The sequence below is a fragment of the Chiloscyllium plagiosum genome, unplaced genomic scaffold (assembly GCF_037043375.1).
Source record: "Chiloscyllium plagiosum isolate Xiang-an unplaced genomic scaffold, Cpla_swu_hap1 HiC_scaffold_50, whole genome shotgun sequence".
NCBI lineage: Eukaryota > Metazoa > Chordata > Chondrichthyes > Orectolobiformes > Hemiscylliidae > Chiloscyllium > Chiloscyllium plagiosum.
In genome coordinates, this window is record NW_028270188.1 from 53,329,080 (window position 1) to 53,348,617 (window position 19,538).

Consider the following 19,538-nt stretch of genomic DNA (forward strand, 5'->3'; position numbering starts at 1 on the left):
TTTGGGTTAAACAGGGACATGGGGGTGAGGGGACATGGGGGTTAAGGGGAGAGAGATTAATGGGAAGATGGGGTTTAAAGGGAGAGGGGTTAAAGGGGGAGAGGGGTTAAAGGGGGAGATGGGGGTTAAAGAAGAGTGATGGAGCTTCAAGGAACAGATAGGGGTTAAGCAGGGACATGGCAGTGAGGGGGGCATGGGGGTTAAGCGGAGAGGGGTTTAAGGGGAGAGGGGTTAAGGGGAGTGGGGTTGAAGGGGGAGATGGGGGTTAAGGGGAGAGGGGTTAAAGGGGGAAGTAGGGGTTAAGGGGGAGATGGGGTTTAAAGAGAGAGGGGTTAAAGGGGGAGATAGGGATTATGCAGGGACATGGCAGTGAGGGGGACATGGGGGTTAAGGAGAGAGGGGTTTAAAGGGGGAGATGGGGGTTAAGCAGGGACATGGCAGTGAGGGGGGCATGGGGGTTAAGGGGAGAGGGGTTAAAGGGGGAGATGGGGTTTAAGGGGAGAGGGGTTAAAGGGGGAGATGGGGGTTAAGCAGGTACATGGCAGTGAGGGGAACATGGGGGTTAAGGGGAGAGGGGTTAAAGGGGAGATGGGGTTTAAGGGGAGAGGGGTTAAAGGGGGAGATGGGGTTTAAGGGGAGAGGGGTTAAAGTGGGAGGATGGGGGTTAAGGGGAGAGGGGTTAAAGGGGGAGATGGGATTTAAAGGGAGAGGGGTTAAAGGGGGAGATGGGATTTAAGAGAAGAGGGGTTAAAAGGGGAGGATGGGGGTTAAGGGGAGAGGGGTTAAACGGGAAGATGGGGTTTAAAGGGAGAGGGGTTAAAGGGGGAGATGGGGGTTAAGCAGGGACATGGCAGTGAGGGGTACATGGGGGTTAAGGGGAGAGGGGTTAAAGGGGAGATGGGGTTTAAGGGGAGAGGGGTTAAAGGGGGAGATGGGATTTAAGAGGAGAGGGGTTAAAAGGGAGGATGGGGGTTAAGGGGAGAGGGGTTAAACGGGAAGATGGGGTTTAAAGGGAGAGGGGTTAAAGGGGGAGATGGGGGTTAAGCAGGGACATGGCAGTGAGGGGTACATGGGGGTTAAGGGGAGAGGGGTTTAAAGGGGGAGATGGGGGTTAAGAGGAGAGGGGTTAAAAGGGGAGGATGGGGGTTAAGGGGAGAGGGGTTAAAGGGGAAGATGGGGTTTAAAGGGAGAGGGGTTAAAGGGGGAGATGGGGGTTAAGCAGGGACATGGCAGTGAGGGGTACATGGGGGTTAAGGGGAGAGGGGTTAAAGTGGGAGATGGGGTTTAAGAGGAGAGGGTTAAAAGGGGAGGATGTGGGTTAAGGGGAGAGGGGTTAAAGGGGGAGAGATGGACTTTAAATGGACTGATATGGGTTAAACAGGGACATGGGGGTGAGGGAGAGATGGGGGTTAAGGGGAAAAGGGTTAAAGGGGGAGATGGTTAAAGAGGAGAGATGCGGTTTAAAGGGACTGGAAGGGTTAAACGGTAATAGGGGTGAGGGAGACATGAGGGTTAGAGGGAGATGAGTGTTAATGGGAGAAGGGGGTTAAGGGGAGAGGGGTTAAAGGAGGAGATGAGGGCTGAGGGGAGATAGGTTAGAAGGGGAAATGAGGGTTAAGGGGAGAGGGGTAAAAGGGGAGGATGGGGGTTAAGGGGAGAGGGGTTAAAGGGGGAGAGATGGACTTTAAAGGGACAGATATGTGTTAAACAGGGACATGGAGCTGAGGGGGAGATGGGAGTTAAATGGGTTAGATGGAGTTTAAAGGGACAGATATGGGTTAAACAGGGACATGGGGGTGAGGGGGAGATGTGGGTTAAGGGGAGATGTGGTTTAAAGGGGAGAGAGTTTAAAGGGGGGAGATGGGGTTTAAAGGGACAGATAGGGGTTCAAACAGGGACATGGGGGTGAGGGGGACATGGAGGTTAAGGGGAGAGGGGTTAAAGGGGGGAGATGGGGGTTAAAGAGGAGAGATGCATTTAAGGGGACAGATAGGGGTTAAACAGGGGGTGAAGGGGAGATGTGGATTGGGGAAGTGAAATAACTCCACAGAGGCCAGTGTCCCATGACCAAGTTACCCTTTATTTACACGTGCATCGTACATGTCACTGACCCAGGTAGCTCAGAGCCGGCCCCTAGAGTGAGCGGAACCCCTGTTTATGTTTTTTTTTCTTTGCAGGTGCCGGGCACATTGAAGAACAACAAGGGAACCCCTATTTATTTTTTTCTCTTACAATGGTAGTGCTTATATTTTCCCCAGCACCGATGTTGTGTGTGTGTAGGTGTGAGACACAGTGTAAGACAACCGGTGTATTAATCTTTATTCAACTTCCACCACCAGGAACAAAGGAATTACCTGAGTGGCTAGTGACAAGCAATGCCCTTCTCATGAAAGGGGTGTACTGCATGATCCGAACCCCTGTTTATATCTGTCAGCCAGGGCTCCCTGATTGATTCAGGTTAACAGCCCCAATCAGGGAACACATATTCTGTGCGGTCCACCTCTTTCCAATCACTACAGGGGTGGGGGGGGGCGAGAGGTATGGGAAAGTGGGAAATTGAGAGTGAGAGCTTGGGGTGTCTGAAGCATGGGAGAGCTGGGTATTGGGTGGGGGTTAGGAGGGATTGGCGCCAGTGAGGTGGGGAGGAGAAGTGGAACAAGGGTTGGTGGTGTGGGAGACTGTGGGGGGAGGGAGGCGGTTGAGACAGGAAAGGAGGCATAAGGAGGTGGGGGGTGAAGGTTGGAGGTTGGAAGGGTCTGGGGAATGGTGCAAGTATGGAGGGGGAAGGAATTGGGGAGAGGTATTGCTGAGGGGGTTAGCGAGAGGCTGGGGAAGGGAGGGTGAGGAAGAGTGTGGGGGGGATGGAGGCGGGTGGAAGAAAGTTGGTGGAGGGAAGAGGAGGAGGAGGGGGGGAAGGAAGAGGATAGGGGATGGAGCAGAGTGGTGAGAAGGGGAGAAAGCAGGGAGGGGAGACATTCTGTGAATGGCATTGCTTATGTCCCAGCTGTTGGCACCCTAGTCTCCCATCCGTTCGCCCCCTTTTCTTGATGTGGCTGCCTGTACGGGTCGGAAACCCCCAGATCATCTGCTTGCTTTGTCTCAGCTGCTGAGGGCACTTGCAAAACTGCCCCTTCAATGCTACCCCACCCCACCACCACCACCATCATCAAGGAGAGTTGGGGTTAAGCTCCATTTCTCGCTCTCCGTAAGTGAGTCAGATTTAGACACCAAATTCAACTTTCAAAACCACTCTTCTGTTTTTTTTTTAATTGCATACTCCAGTGGGTTGTGAAATGACTTGCTATTTTAAGACAAGCAAAACTACATGGGCCAAGCAAGTGCTGACGCTCTTGCCCTTTCACAGAGATAAGACTGGGTGCGATTGGTGAACAGTTAAGCTGTGAACCTTACCCACCGTCCTGTAGGTGGGGAAACTCTCCGTTCCTTTGCAGACTGCGTGTACCCTCACCCACAATCTGTTTACAGAATTGCGTATTGTGCTGTTTTGATGTGCTTAACCAACCACGTCTCACCTGGAGATTCCCCCCCCCCCCCCCCCCACTCATGATCTCACAGTTTGTGAATCACGAACAGCTGCTTTTGCTTGCCCATCCCCTTCCCAAATCCACAAACAAGTCTTTGCACTCTTGCAACAAAACGAGAAAGAGGTGGAGAAACTCAGCAGGTCGTAGAGTCATAGAGCTGTATAGCACAGAAACAGACCCTTCGGCCCAAATCGTCCATGCCAACTAGATAGCCTAAATTAATCTAGTTCCCATCTAGAGTCATAAAGGTGTACAGCAAGGAAACAGACGCTTCGGTACAGCCCCTCTATGCCAATGAGATATCCTAAATTAATCTAGTCCCATTTCAGCCAGAGAGTGGGGAATCTATGGAATTCACTGCCACAGAAGGCTGTGGAGGTCATGTCATTGAGTATATTTAAGACTGATATAGGTTGAGAATTAAGGGGATCGAGGGGAGAAAGTGGGAGAATGGGGTTGAGGAACCTATCAGCCATGGTTGAATGGCAGAGCAGACTCGATGGGCTGAATGGCCTACTTTCTGCTCCTATACCTTACGGTCTTTAGTCATAGAGATGTACAGCATGGAAACAGGCCCTTTGGTCCAGCTCCTGCGTGCCAACCAGATATCCTAAATTAATCTAGTCCCATTTGCCAGCATTTGGTCCATATCCCTCTAAACCTTTTCTATTCATGTACCCATTCAGAATGCCTTTTAAATGTTGTCATTGTACCAGCTTCCACCACTTCCTCTGGCAGCTCAGTCCACATCCATACCATCCACTCTGCATGAAAAAGTTGGGTCCCTTTCCAATACTCCAGTTACGTTCTCACCAATGCCTTGTACAATTGCAGCAACACCTCCCTACTCTCATACGCTATACCTTCAACAATACATTCTATTTGCTCTCTTGGGTCTTCTGAGATTGCATTGGGATAAAGTTTGAGAAGTGTTACTTTACAGCAAAGAGAATTTTAGGTGCTTACCACTCCCCACCTCCCCAGTCCTGAGAAAGTGTGGTAAATGTTTTTATCATTTATTTGCAAATACCTTTCCCTAGTTTAGTTGATAAAGTCAGTGGAGATTGCTGGGCATGTGCGGAGACATGAATGAATGAGTTTAATTGTCACTTGTGTTTTGCACTGAGAAAAACAGTAGAATACAGTGAAAAGTAATGCCATTTACAAGTTCGCTGATGACACCACCATAGTCGGTCGAATCTCAGATGGCGATGAAACAGCTTACGGACGGGAGGTGGAAGAAATGCCGTCAAAACCAAGGAACTCATTATTGACTTTCAGCAGGATGTTACTCATGCCCCCTCCTACACATTAACAGCACAGTGGTGGAACGAGTGAGGAGTGTCAAGCTCCTGGGAGTGGTCATCCACAACGAGCTTTCTTGGACTCTTCATGTGGACGCACTGGTTACAAAGGCCCAACAACGTCTCTTCTTCCCTCAGGCAGCTGAGGAAATTTGGCATGACGGCGAATACCCTTTGCCAACTTTTATAGGTGCGTCATCGAGAGCGATCTGTCTGGATGTATCACTGCCTGGTATGGCAGCTGTACCATTCAGGATCGGAGACGGTTACAGAGAGTGGGGAACTCGGCCCGGACAGTCACAAAGGCCAACCTCCCATCTATAGAATCCATCTCCCAGGCCCCACTGTCAAGGAAAGGCCGCCAGCATTCCCAAAGATCCACCCCACCCTGGCAATGTTTCTCTACAACCTCTACCATCGGGGAGAAGGTACAGAAGCCTGAACACACGCACCAGCCGGTTTCGAAACAGCTTCTACCCTCCTGTTGTTAGAATACTGAATGGACTCACAAACTCTTAACATTCGCCCGTACCTGTATTTTTGTTTTTGCCGCTGTTTACCTGTTATTTACTTCTCTATGTGACTTAACTCTGTGATCTGTCTGTGTTGCTCACAAGACAAAGCTTTTCACTGTGTCTCGGCCCACGTGACATTCAACTCAATCCAAAGCCTATCCACTTGCACCAATTTGAATAGTTTCAAGAATATGAAAAAAAAATAAGGTCGAGAGTGTGTTGCTTGAAAAGCGCAGCAGGTCAGGCAGCATCCAAGGAGCAGGAGAATCGATGTTTTGGGCATAAGCCCTTCATCAGGAATGCTTTTCGAGCACCACACTCTCAACTCTGACCTCCAGCATTTGCAGTCCTCACTTTCTTTTATGAAAAAGATAGAAAGATATGGCTTTAAAAACGGTCATGGAGATGTACAGCACAGAAACAGACCCTTCGGTCCAACCCGTCCATGCCGACCAGATATCCCAACCCAATCCAGTCCCACCTGCCAGCACCCGGCCCATATCCCTCCAAATGCTTCCTATTCATGTCCCCATCCAGATGTCTTTTAAATGTTGCAATTATACCAGCCTCAACCACTTCCTCAGGCAGCTCATTCCATACACGTACCACCCTCTGTGTGAAAAGATTGCCTCTCAGGTCCCTTTCAGGTTTTTCCCCTCTCACCCTAAACCTATCCCCCTCTAGTTCTAGACTCCCTGACCCCAGGGAAAAGACTTTGCCTATTTACCCTATCCATGCCCCTCATGATTTTATAAACCTCTCCAGTCCTGAGGCAGCCCATCCTCGACAACGCCAGTGGCAGCCATCATTCCACCGACACCTCACCACCGTCTACACTGGACCCAACCAACGTTGAAGTCGCCACTCTTCAGCTGCCATCTTTGCTGCCAGGCTGATTCTCCTCCACCGTCACCTCATGGCCACCTGCACCGGACCCACCCACGCCAGAGACACGTCTCCTGCTGCCGGGCCTACCTCAAGGTCGTCCTTCCTCCACCGCATGCACTAGACCCAACCACCAACCAAGTCGCCGATCCTTCAGGCGCCGTCTCTCGTTGCTGGGGTCTACCTCGCCGATATCACCTCCACGGGCGTCCATTCCGATGCTCGCCCCAGGCATTAAGTGGTGGCTCACTTGCCACCGCCGTGAGATCCTCGCTGGGTCCACTTGAGTTCGCACTGGGATTCCGTAAGTCATGGAGACGCATGTGCAACAATCAAGCAACATCTTGGTTTCAAAGTGTTTCCTTAGAGTCATAGAGATGGTCAGCACGAAAACAGATCCTTTGGCCCAACTCGTCCATGCCAACCAGATATCCTCAGTTAATCTAGTCCCATTTAGACTCATAGAGATATACATCATGGAAACAGACCCTTCGGTCCAACTCATCCATGCTGACCAGAGATCCTAAATTCATCTAGTTCCATTTAAAGTCATAGAGGTGTACAGCATGGAAAAAGATCATTTGGTCTAATTTGTTCGTCCCAACCAGATATCCTACATTAATCTAGTCCCATTTAGAATTATAGAGATGGTCACCATGAAAACAGATCCTTCTGTCCAACTCGTCCAACTTGTCCATGCCGACCAGATATCCTAAATTAATCTAGTCCCATTTAGAGCCATAGAGATGGCCCGCACATAAACAGACCCTTCGGCCCAACTCGTCCATGCTAACCAGATATCCTAAATTAATCTAGTCCCATTTAGTTATAGAATTGTACAGCACGGAAACAGAAACTTAGGTCCAACTCATCCATGCCGACCACATATCCCAACCTAATCTAGTCCCATTTAAGTCATAGAGATGTACAGCATGGAAACACACCTTTCGGTCCAACTCATTCATGCCGACCAGATATCCTAAGTTAACTGGGTTGCTACTTCAAAAAAGCAACTATATATCAGACATATTCCTCCAGCTTCTGGCTCACTCAACAGGAAACCGATACCTTTCTGCAAGGCCATGTTGTTGTTGACCCCACTCGAACCCCCACTGAAAATACTTCAAGAAGGTACCCCAGAGCCTGAATTTTTCTTATTTTGAAGGCAAACGTAAGGTGCTGTGTTCCGCATGCAATACGATTGGCCAAAGTATTCGACGTTAAGCAAAGCACCATTTATTTATTTATATAGAGTCGTAGAGATGTAGGGCACGGAAACAGACCCTTCGGTCCAACCTGTCCATGCCGACTAGATAACTGAAATTAATCTAGTCTCATTTTCCAGCACTCGCCCCATCTCCCTCTAAACCCTTCCTATTCATATACCCATCCAGATGCCTTTTAAATGGTGCAATTGTAACAGCGTCCACCACTTCCTCTGGCAGTTTATTCCATTTATGCACCACAGAACCCAATCAAATTACAGTATGGAGACAGGCCCTTCGGCCCAGCACATCCATACCGACCCTCCGAAGAGTGACCCACCCAGACCCATTCCCCATATTCACCCCTGACAATGGGCAATTTAGCATGACCAATTCACCTAACCTGCACATCTTCGGATTGTGGGAGGAAACCGGAGCTCCCGGAGGAAACCCACGCAGACACGGAGATGGTGTGCAAACTCCACACAGACAGTCGCCCGAGGCTGGAATCGAACATAGGTTTCCTGGTGCTGTGAGGCAGCAGTGCTAACCACTGAGCCACCGTGCCACCAAGGAGTACTTGGATGTTGGAAAACAACTAGGAGAAAGTGAGGACTGCAGATGCTGGCGATCAGAGCTGAAAAATATGTTGCTGGAAAAGCGCAGCAGGTCAGGCAGCATCAAAGGAGCAGGAGCTGAAGAAGGGCTTGTGCCCGAAACGTCGATAATTCCTGCTCCTTTGATGCTGCCTGACCTGCTGCGCTTTTCCAGTAACACATTTTTCAGCTGTTGGAAAACAAGGTTGGTTCCCCAGGAAATATCATTGGGCTAAGTTGTGAATACATGGAATGCGTTGCGCGTGGTGGTGGTGGAAGCAGAGTCATTAGGGACATTTAAGCGACTGCTGGATAGCAGTGAATTAAGGGGTGCGTAGGTTAAGTTATTTTATTTTACATTCGGATTAATCCTCGGCACAACATCGTGGGCCAAAGGGCCTGTTCTGTGCTGCACTTTTCTATGCTCTAAGTTGCTGTCAATAAAACCATTTCTTTAAAATTGATTGGTAATTGTTTGAATGTGCTCTATGATTATGGCCTGTACCTCTCTTTAAGAAAAGAATGAAAAATGTTTTAAGCCATGTATATGCGCAGTTTCTCCGAGGAACATGGAAGTGTTTAACCTCTGCATTACTGGACGACCTGTGCCTAGCTGAGACCGAATAAAGTGTGAAATCTTACAGGAATCCACCAATCGCGGAGCCAAGAGACCCCTCCCGTGGGTCGAGATCTTCAAAGTGCTGGTCCTGTTTTTCTCTTCCCGGTTATAAATAGATCCGTGCGGTTGAGGTACTGACGTGGAGCGAGTCAGCAGCACTGCAGCCAAGGTTATCATAAAAGTCTAACGTTTGAGGGAAGCCCCCAAGTAAGAGCCGTTTATAAAAGGGAATGAAAATCAGCTGCTGATGCCTGAGGAATGCGATGGCATGTGTCAGACAGTACGCGAGCAATTCTGGATCTTCGAAAGATTAAGCTGCCGGCATCTTTCCAGACCGTATGGTTGCTCTGTCATTAGACAGACTGGCGTTGGTTTCATGTTGGAGTCACCACGCCTCAGGTAAGGAGAGAGGTTGAACCCATACGGTTGACATCACTCAGACCCCCTTCCCTGTTGACCCAAAAACAGTAACTGAAGTCGGATCCTGAAAAGTAGAACAGGTACAGACCACAAGGCATCCATATGTTTGTAAAATTAATCAGGTCAAAAATCTCCAGACTTCTATGGCTTTATTCAGGAGAATGATATACAGATGAAGTTACAACCCCACACAAAAATCAAAGGAGATTGTTCCAAAATGACAACAGATTTTGATAATCTTGCTGGGCACATAGGGAACAAAAGTAGATTTCCAAACTAGTGGTTTCCAAACCCAGCATCAGGGACCCAGGTTTGATTCCACCCTGAGTCTGGTGTGGAGTTTGCACGTTCTCCCCATATCTGCATGGGTCTTTTCTGGGTGCTCCGGTTTCCTCCCACAGTACAAAGATGTGCAGGTGGATTGGCCGTGTTAAATTGTCCCAGTATCCAGGAATGTGCAGGTTAGGGTGGATTGGCCATGTTAAAATGTCCCAGTGTCCAGGAATGTGCAGGTTAGGGTGGATTGGCCATGTTAAATTGTCCCAATGTCCAGTAATGTGCAGGTTAGGGTGGATTGGCCATGTTAAATTGTCCCATAGTGTCCAGGGATGTGCAGGTTAGGGTGGATTGGCCATGCTAAATTGTCCCATGGTGACCAGATATGTGCAGGTTAGGGTTAGTTGGCCATGTTAAATTGTCCCAGTGTCCAGGAATGTGCAGGTTAGGGTGGATTGGCCATGTTAAATTGTCCCATAATGCCCAGGGATGTGCAGGTTAGGGTGGATTGGCCATGCTAAATTGTCCCATAGTGCCCAAGGATGTGCAGGTTAGGGTTAGTTGGCCATGTTAAGTTGTCCCATAGTGTCCAGGGATGTGCAGGTTAGGGTGGATTGGCCATGCTAAATTGTCCCATAGTATCCAGGGATGTGCAGGTTAAGGTGGATTGGTCATGCTACATTGTCCCATAGTGCCCAGGGAAGTGTAGGTTAGGGTGGGTTGGCCATGCTAAATTGTCCCATAGTGCCCAGGGATGTGTAGGTTAGCGTGGATTGGCTATGCTAAATTGTCCCGTAGTGCCCAGGGATGTGCAGGTTAGGGTGGATTGGCCATGCTACATTGTCCCATAGTGCCCAGGGATGTGCAGATTAGGATGGGTTAGCCATGCTAAATTGTCCCATAGTGCCCAGGGATGTGCAGGTTAGGATGGATTGGCCATGTTAAGTTGTCCCGCAGTGTCCAGGAATGTGCAGGTTTGGGTGGGTTGACCATGCTAAATTGCCCCATTATGCTCAGGGATGTGTAGGTTAGCGTGGATGGGCTATGCTAAATTGTCCCGTGGTGTCCAGATATGTGCAGGTTAGGGTTAGTTGGCGATGCTAAATTGTCCCGTAGCGTCCAGGGAGGTACAGGTTAGGGTGGATTGGCCATGCTAAATTGTCCCGTAGTGTCCAGGGATGTGTAGGTTAGGGTGGATTGGCCATGCTAAATTGTCTCGTAGTGCCCAGGGATGTGCAGGTTAGGGTGAATTCGCCATGCTAAATTGTCCCGTACTGCCCAGGGATGTGCAATTTAGGATGGATTGGCCATGCTAAATTGTCCCGTAGTGCCCAGGGATGTGTAGGTCAGGGTGGATTGGTCATGCTAAATTGTCCCATAGTGCCCAGGGATGTGCACGTTAGGGCGGATTGGCCGTGCAAAATTGTCCCATAGTGTCCAAGGATGTGCGGGTTAGGGTGGATTGGCCACGCTAAATTGTCCCATAGCGTCCAGGGAAGTACAGGTTAGGGTGGATTGGCCGTGCTAAATTGTCCCATAGTGCCCAGGGATGTGCAGGTTAGGGTGGATTGGCCATGGGAAATTGTCCCATAGTGTCCAGGGATGTGCAGGTTCGGGTGTATTGGCCATGCTAAATTGTCCCATAGTGCCCAGGGATGTGCAGGTTAGGGTGGATTGGCCATGCTAAATTGTCTCGCAGTGTCCAGATATGTGCAGGTTAGGGTGGATTGGTCATGCTAAATTGTCTCGTAATGCCCAGGGATGTGCAGGTTAGGGTGGATTGGCTATGCTAAATTGTCTCATAGTGCCCAGAGATGTGTAAGTTATGGTGGATTGGCCATGCTAAATTGTCCCTCAGTGTCCAGATATGTGTAGGTTAGGGTGGATTGGCCATGCTAAATTGCCCCGTAGTGCCCAGGATGTACAGGTTAGGGTGGATTGGCCATGCTAAATTGTCCCATAGTGCCCAGGGATGTGCAGGTTAGGGTGTATTGGCCATGCTAAATTGTCCCACAGTGCCCCGGGATGTGCAGGTTAGGGTGGGGTAGGCCATGCTAAATTGTCCCATAGTGCCCAGGGATGTGCAGGTTAGGGTGGGTAGGCTATGCTAAATTGTCCCATAGTGTCCAGGGATGTGCAGGTTAGGATGGATTGACCATGCTAAATTGTCCCATTATGCTCAGGGATGTGCAGGTTAGGGTGGATTGGCCATGCTAAATTGTCCCGTGGTGTCCAGATATGTGCAGGTTAGGGTTAGTTGGCGATGCTAAATTGTCCCGTAGCGTCCAGGGATGTGTAGGTTAGGGTGGATTGGCCATGCTAAATTGTCCCGTACTGCCCAGGGATGTGCAATTTAGGATGGATTGGCCATGCTATATTGTCCCGTAGTGCCCAGGGATGTGTAGGTCAGGGTGGATTAGTCATGCTAATTGTCCCGTAGAGCCCAGGGATGTGCACGTTAGGGCGGATTGGCCGTGCAAAATGTCCCGTAGTGCCCAGGGATGTGCAGGTTAGGGTGGATTGGCCATGCTAAATTGTCTCGTAATGCCCAGGGATGTGCAGGTTAGGGTGGATTGGCCATGCTAAATTGTCTCATAGTGCCCAGAGATGTGTAAGTTATGGTGGATTGGCCATGCTAAATTGTCCCTCAGTGTCCAGATATGTGTAGGTTAGGGTGGATTGGCCATGCTAAATTGCCCCGTAGTGCCCAGGATGTACAGGTTAGGGTGGATTGGCCATGCTAAATTGTCCCATAGTGCCCAGGGATGTGCAGGTTAGGGTGGATTGGCCATGCTAAATTGTCCCATAGTGCCCAGGGATGTGCAGGTTAGGGTGGGTTGGCCATGCTAAATTGTCCCGTAGTGTCTGGGGATGTGCAGGTTAAGGTAGATTAGCCTTGGGAAATGTAGGGTTACGGGGACAGGGTGGGGTCGCTGTTCGGAGGTTAGTTTGGACTCAATGGGCTGAATGGCCTGCTTCCACATTGTAGGGATGCAATGTTGGCTTGGCTAGCATTTATTTCCCATTCCTTATCGTCCACAAGGCACTTCAAGTCAACCATTTACTTGGTGGGGTGTTGGGGGGGGGGGGGGGGGGGGGGGGGGGGGGGGGGGGGGGGGGGGGGGGAGGTTGGAACCACATGTAAGCCAGACCAGGTAAATTCGGCAGTTTTTTTCCCCCCTGAAGGGCTTAGTGAACCAGATGGGTTTTCCCACCAATTGATAACAGATTCATGGTCATCACTGGACACTTGCTTCCCATTCATATTCCACCAACTGCCATGGCAGGATTTGAACCCGGGTTCCCGTAACATTACCTGGGTCTTTGGATTAACGGTCCATAGATAATACCACCTGGTCATTGCTTCTCTGGACCATCAGAACCTCCTGCTAATCAACCAATTTACCAGCCCCCTAACCAGTGATAATGATTTTTCTTTTTGAAAAAAACTCCCATCGGGTTCACTCATGGGGAAAGGAAACTGACTATAGTTTGCCCCACAGCGGTGGCCTTACCTCTGAAGTGGCCCTAGTCACTCAACCGAGGGAAACTCAGGATGGGTCGTGAATGCCAATCCTTGCCAGTAAGATCTGGCAAACACTTAAAAAAAATGCTGTCTGGATAAGCAGTCCCTGGGATGTGTGCCGTTCGCAAATTGATTTGTACGTAAGACAGAACGCAACATGAAGGAGCTGTTCCTCAGCACAAGAAATATTTGTATGTCCAGTCTTTAAAATTAAGCCCCCCCTACATGGCATCGCGCTGGTACGTATGGGCAGGGACTTTCGTAAATCAGGGACCCCCCGTTCTCGTCACAGACACAAGGTCTCAATACAAACAAAATGCACCAGCCCCACGAGTCAATTTGTTTTATAAAATCTCTTTTTATTGCCATCGAAGACATACAAAATTTTGTTGCGCCTCAAAACTGTAAAACACAAAATCGAACCTCTCGTGCTGGAGTAAACACTTGTGATCATACAGACGTACAGCACGGGAACAGACCCTTCGGTCCATGCCGACCAGATTATCCCAACCCAATCTAGTCCCACCTGCCAGCACCCGGCCCATATCCCTCCAAACCTTTCCTATTCATGTCTCCGTCCAGATGCCTTTGGTCGTCCATTCCCCCCCCCCCCCCCCCCCACCAAATTTCTCCCAACCCTCACGTCCTGCTCTAAACGCGAGATGGGGCAGGGCATCGAGACCCGAGGGCCACGCTGTTTGATTTTGCTATAGCACGGCAGTTGTTCCACTCTCCACTTGCCCCCCCCCCCCGTGCACTGCCGCCATGGGAGCCTGTGATGCGGGGCCGATCTCACAGACTGATGCCCGCGTGGGCCACCTCCCTCCGCTTGATGGGCAGCACCCTCCGGGGATTGTGTGGCTCAGGTTTTGGTCAGAAAGCTCTACCCACCCTCCCAGAACAACCTGCAGAGTTGGAGCATGATTGGCACTTTGGCAGAGATGCCACGCCATTAAAATGCTGTCCCTCTGTGACGACCCAGAGATCCCACGGGATAAACAAATGTCAAGGTTGTGAACTCTGACCTTCTTTACCTCTGAACTGTGTTCACAACTCCCTCGCAATTCCTCTACCAACTGTGAGAAATTGATTCAGGATTGGGGCAGCGCCAGGCACCCGGGTTCAATCCCCCCCTCCCTGGGGGTGACTGTCTGTGTGGAGTTTGCACATTCTCCCCCGCCCCGCCGTGTCTGTGTGGGTTTCCTCCGGGTTCTCCGGTTTCCTCCCACAATCTGAAGACGTGCAGGTTAGGGTGGATTGGCCATGCTAAATTGTCCCGTAGTGCCCAAGGATGTGCAGGTTAGGGTGGATTGGCCATGCTAAATTGTCCCATAGTGCCCAGGGATGTGCAGGTTAGGGTGGATTGGCCATGGGAAATTATCCCGTCGTGCCCCAGGGATGTGCAGGATAGGGTGGATTGGCCATGCTAAATTGTCCCATAGTGCCCAGGGATGTGCAGGTTAGGGTGGATTGGCCATGGGAAATTGTCCCATAGTGCCCAGGGATGTGCAGGTTAGGGTGGAATGGCCATGGGAAATTATCCCGTCGTGCCCAGGGATGTGCAGGTTAGGGTGGATTGGCTATGCTAAATTGTCCCGTAGTGCCCAAGGATGTGCAGGTTAGGATGGATTGGCCATGCTAAATTGTCCCATAGTGCCCAGGGATGTGCAGGTTAGGGTGGAATGGCCATGCTAAATTGTCCCATGGTGCCCAGGGATGTACAGGTTAGGGTGGATTGGCCATGCTAAATTGTCCCATAGTGCCCAGGGATGTGCAGGTTAGGGTGGAATGGCCATGCTAAATTGTCCTGTACTGTCCAGGGATGTGCAGGATAGGGTGGATTGGTCAGGGGTAAATCTAGGATAGTAGGGGAATGGGTCTGGGTGGGTCACTCTTCGGAGGGTCGGTGTGGACTTGTTGGGCTGAAGGGCCTGCTTCCACACTGTAGGGCATCTGGGATTCTATGAATATTGTACCACACACATCTCCTTATATTGTCTTGGATCTTGGGGTGTGGGCTGGGTCAGCATTTATTAAATAAACCAGGCAGCTTGCTCGGGTCATTGGCCTGAGGGCAGTTAAAGAGTCTGCTACATTGCTGTGGGTCTGGATTCACGTGTATGTCAAAGCAGGTAAGGGTGTTACATCTCCTTCCCCCTCGAGGTGTTTTTATAATGATCATTACACGCACTGTAAAAAGGATATTATTAAACTGGAAAGAGTGCAGACAAGACGTTAGCTGGACTGGAAGGTTTGAGTTAGAGGTTGAGTAGACCGGGACGTTTTTTTTTTCCCCCTGAAGGGAGAGACTGAATAGTGTGGGGCTGTTTTCCTTGGAGTGTCAGAGGCTGAGGGGTGACATTATAGAGGTCTATGAAATCATGAGGGGCATGGGATAGGTTTAAATAGACAAGGTCTTTTCCCTTGGGGTGGGGGGAGTCTAAAACTAGAGGGGCCTAGGTTAAAGGTGAGGTGGAGGGGGAAGAGGCACAAAAGGGTCAAGAGGGTGGTGAGTGTCTGGAACAGGCTACCAAGAGGTCGTGAGAGTAGAATTTTGTCATTTAAGAGACATTGGGAAGGTACACAGATATGGACCAAACGCGGGCAAATGGGACTCGTTTTGGGCTGTGAAATGTGGGTCAAAAGGGCCTGTTTTACATGCTGTAGACCTCCATTGAAAAGAAAAGATGCTGGAGATCACAGTGGGACAGGCAGTATCCAGAGAGAGAGAGAGAGAGAGCAAGCTAACGTTTCGAGTCTAAATGACTCTGCACAGAGTTCAGTTCTTCCCCCTGAAAATTGTCACCCGCCCAGGTGAGCTTTGTACCCAAATAGCCCGAAGGAGCTCTGGGTTTAACCAGCGCTACTGCGGTTAGCGTGACACCACAGTCTCCCCGGTTCAATGACAGTGCTGATGAGAGTTAGACGTTTAAGCCGTTTGTACTCCAATGACCACACGCACAGGCAGAACTGCAGCAGACACCAACAAACTCTTCCAGCTTTTCCCCAACATGACCGTGTATACAGCATCGATAAAACAGTCTCACTAAAATTAAAATAAGAACCCTACAGTCCATCTACATAAAATAGTAAACTTATCATTTTTGCTCCAAATTTCTTTGTAAATATCGAATACCTATGAAGAGTAATATTTTCAATTCATTTTTGCAATTTCCTTTTTTTTAAGAAAGATTACTATTGTATAAAACCTTAGAAATAGCGAAAAATAAGTTGGATATCAATTCTTCTTCCTCTTCTTTAAATTACTTGCAGTCCTCTCCGTGACTAGCTTCTCCCAAGGAGACGCCATATTCCTTCGGGGAAACAGTTCCTGAGATGGCCACTTTTTGATATTTTCGGAATACTCAAGACGAAAGTGAGGCAGGTCGTGTTTTCCGCTCCCCTTCAGAAAGCCGGGCAGTCATGCGGCGGAACGTTCATGGTCGGAAGCAGGGTGGGGGGTGTGGGGGGAATTCCTTCTCCCACTTGGTCCCGGTGAGACACCAAGGTAGAGAGCCTCGACCCGACGAACAATCCCTTTCTGTCAAACCCCGACAGGCATTCGCCAACATTTTCCGTTCCGACTTCCTTTCGTTCCCAACCTCCGCACCCTGCTACCTCCCCCACCACCCGCCCGCTCCCCCCCCCCAAGTCCATCCCAATTCAACTCATGCCAAGCATAAGTCTGTCAAATCTGCTCATCAAAGAGCCAATCGGCCAGTCACCTTTAAGGCTTGAAGGTTCGTCTTCACTTCCCTGGGAGCATTTGATGGGGATGGAGTGGGGTGGGGAAGGAAAGTGGAAGAGGCATTCCTAGATTCAGGAGTATTGTGGGTTGGTGGGAGTGGGTTGGTGGGAGTGGAGGAGGTGGGGGGTGGGGGGGTGGGGGGGGGGGGGGGGGGGGGGGAGTGACACTTGGAATCCTATTCTCTGCTGCTCCCCCGATAACGTTTTCACAAGCAAACCCTTTGCGAATTATGCAGGCCAGCAGTATTGCCTAACAGCCCCCTGAGGTGGTGAGACGCCATCTTGAATGTACACAGGGTGAAGATGATCAGAGAGAGAGAGAGAGAGACAGAGAGAGAGAGAGATATTCCAGGCTTTCAACCCCAAGAAGGGGAGGCTGGGATTAGATGGTTTCGTCGGATGGCAGAGCGGACCTGACGGGCTGAATGGCCTATGTTTGCCTCTACATCTCTTATCCACCGGGAGTGGAGGGGTTAGCGAGTCCGAGGGGAACCTCTCAAATGGTACCGGTGATCCGTATTGGTGGTGGGATCACGTTGGAGGGACGGGTTGTACCACCACGTGCATGTGTCTCGTGAAAGGAAGAGGTGAGGAGAATTCTCCTTTGCTCTCTGAATCTGGGGTCTGCCTCAACCCAGAAGGACAGCCCCAACAGTGTCTTGTACAACGACTGCAGGGGGGGCGGGGGGGAGGGGAAGAAGAGGGTAAGTTCGGGGGGGAGCGGGGGGGAATTGGTGGGGGGCGGTGCTCCAAACCCTTTTCGAAATGGGTCATTGGAATACCCTTTTATTCATGGAACAGTGGAGGAAGGGTACTCTATTTTTGCAAACGCAGAGGTAGATAATGGAGTCAAAAGGCCACTGGGGTCGTTTTGTTCTATCTATGTGGGCATTTCTGGGCAGGCCAACATTTATTGCCCATCCCCAATTGCTAGGAGGACATGTGAGAGTCAACGTGGAATCATGTGTAGGCCAGACCCCGTAAGCATAGTGGTTTCCTTCCCTTAGGGAGCCAGATTGAGTGGTTTTTTTATCCCCCAACAATGGATCATCATTCGGCTCTTCATTCCAGATCCTTTGTTGAATTGAAATTCCACCATATGCGATGGTGGGATTTGAACCCAGGTCCCCTGAATATTACCGGGATTAACGGTTTCACGCTAATGTGATGCAGCTGGAATGTGGAGTCAAGGTCACAGTTAAAGTAAAGTAAAGGGGGCGGGAGTAAGCAAGAGTGAAATGGCCGTCAGCCATGATTAAATGGCGGAGTGGCCCCAATAGGCCGAACGGCCTAACCTCCACTCCTGTGTCTTACGGAGCCCTTGAGCCTGCTCTGCCGATCGGCGGGTTATTGGCTGATCCACATTCCCGTTCCCTACTTTCTCCCCCATTCCCTGCGATCAGCTACCATCTTACTCAATGGGGGGGGGGCGCGAGGCCTTCTCCTTTCTCGTGGCCGTCCGTACGGTCTTGGGATGGGCGCTGGTTTCCTGAGCTCAGACAGCACCCCCTCTCCCCCCAACCCCCATCCAACCCGCAAGCACCATCCGGACAAGAGCTCCAGTTTCGGACAGACGCGAGGAGGAATTTCTTCAGTCCGTGGAATTCCCTGCTGCCGAGAGCAGTCGGGGCGGGGTCGGTGAGGACGTGAAAGGCCGAGTTGGGCCGGATGGTAATCAGCGAGGGGGGATGTGTGTGGTGGTGGGGAGGGAGGGTTGGGGGTGGTGGAAATTAAGTCAAGAAATCAGAACTGAAGACCGTCAGGTAAGGCCATCGCCTCACTCAGCGGAGGAGCTGACTCGATGGAAGAAAAGTGGACCACTCCCCGCCCAACAACCACCCACATCCCCTCCCCCACCCGACATCCCCCACCCCCAACCCCCGCCAAGAGGGGGCTTCCAGCCCAGCAGCTCACTGAGGAGAAAATGGAATCTGGGGTCTACCTCAACCCAGAAGGACAGCCCCAACAGTGTCTTGTACAACGACTGCGAGGGGGGAGGGGGGAGGGGGGAGGGGAGGGGGGGGGGAGGGGAAGAAGAAGGTAAGTTCGGAGGGGGGGGCGGAAATTGGTGGGGAGGGTGGGGGGGGCGGTGCTCCAAACCCTTTGCGAAATGCGTGAAGACGGCCCGGGTCCCAGCGTGTCCTGAAACGAGAGTACAAGGGGGGAGGGGTGGGGGTCAGACAGACCAGTCAGGGAGACGGGCGGGATGAAGCAACAACAACAAAAAAAAAAGATCCGCCTTCGCCTGGCGCCGACTCCCAACCCATCCGGTTCGGCAGGCCTGGTCAATGCTATGTTGCCGGTGAACAGGGCAAAGGGGAGCCAATGTGCGCGCACTCACTGCCAGGGTACGCATGCGGTAAGGAATGGCATCTGGGGATCTGCAGTGGTGGCCTCAGGTACCAAAATGGCCGCCCAGCCGAGCGAGCCAGCCAGTAGACAGCAGGGACCAACATGGGGAGTGGCTGGACTTTGCACGTGACAGAGGATAGGGAGGTCACTTCACTCAGTGCACGGGGATTTTTGGGTGTCCTCGTTCGAATATGTGCACATCATGGATCTGATAATACTTGAGACTCAAAGACATAAAGAAATGTAGCAACAGATGTGTAGGTTAGAGTGGGGTGGCCATGCTAAATTGTCCCATAGTGCCCAGGGATGTGCAGGTTAGGGTGGATTGGCCATGCTAAATTATCCCGTCGTGCCCCAGGGATGTGCAGGTTAGGGTGGATTGGCCATGCTAAATTGTCCCATAGTGCCCAGGGATGTGCAGGTTAGGGTGGATTGGCCATGCTAAATTGTCCCATAGTGCCCAGGGATGTGCAGGTTAGGGTGGATTGGCCATGCTAAATTGTCCCATAGTGCCCAGGGATGTGCAGGTTAGGGTGGATTGGCCATGC

At 50.7% G+C, this 19,538-nt stretch overlaps 1 protein-coding gene across 1 annotated transcript in view; it reads right to left on the reverse strand.

Moving 5' to 3' along the window:
• Positions 1 to 16,763: 16,763 nt before the first annotated feature.
• LOC122547332 (transcription factor 12) overlaps positions 16,764 to 19,538 on the reverse strand; it is a 39,248-nt gene continuing 36,473 nt past the window's right edge. The window contains exon 8 of the mRNA XM_087984970.1: positions 16,764 to 18,780. The gene's annotated coding sequence lies outside the window, so the exon portion shown is untranslated. The remainder of the gene's footprint in view (positions 18,781 to 19,538) is intronic.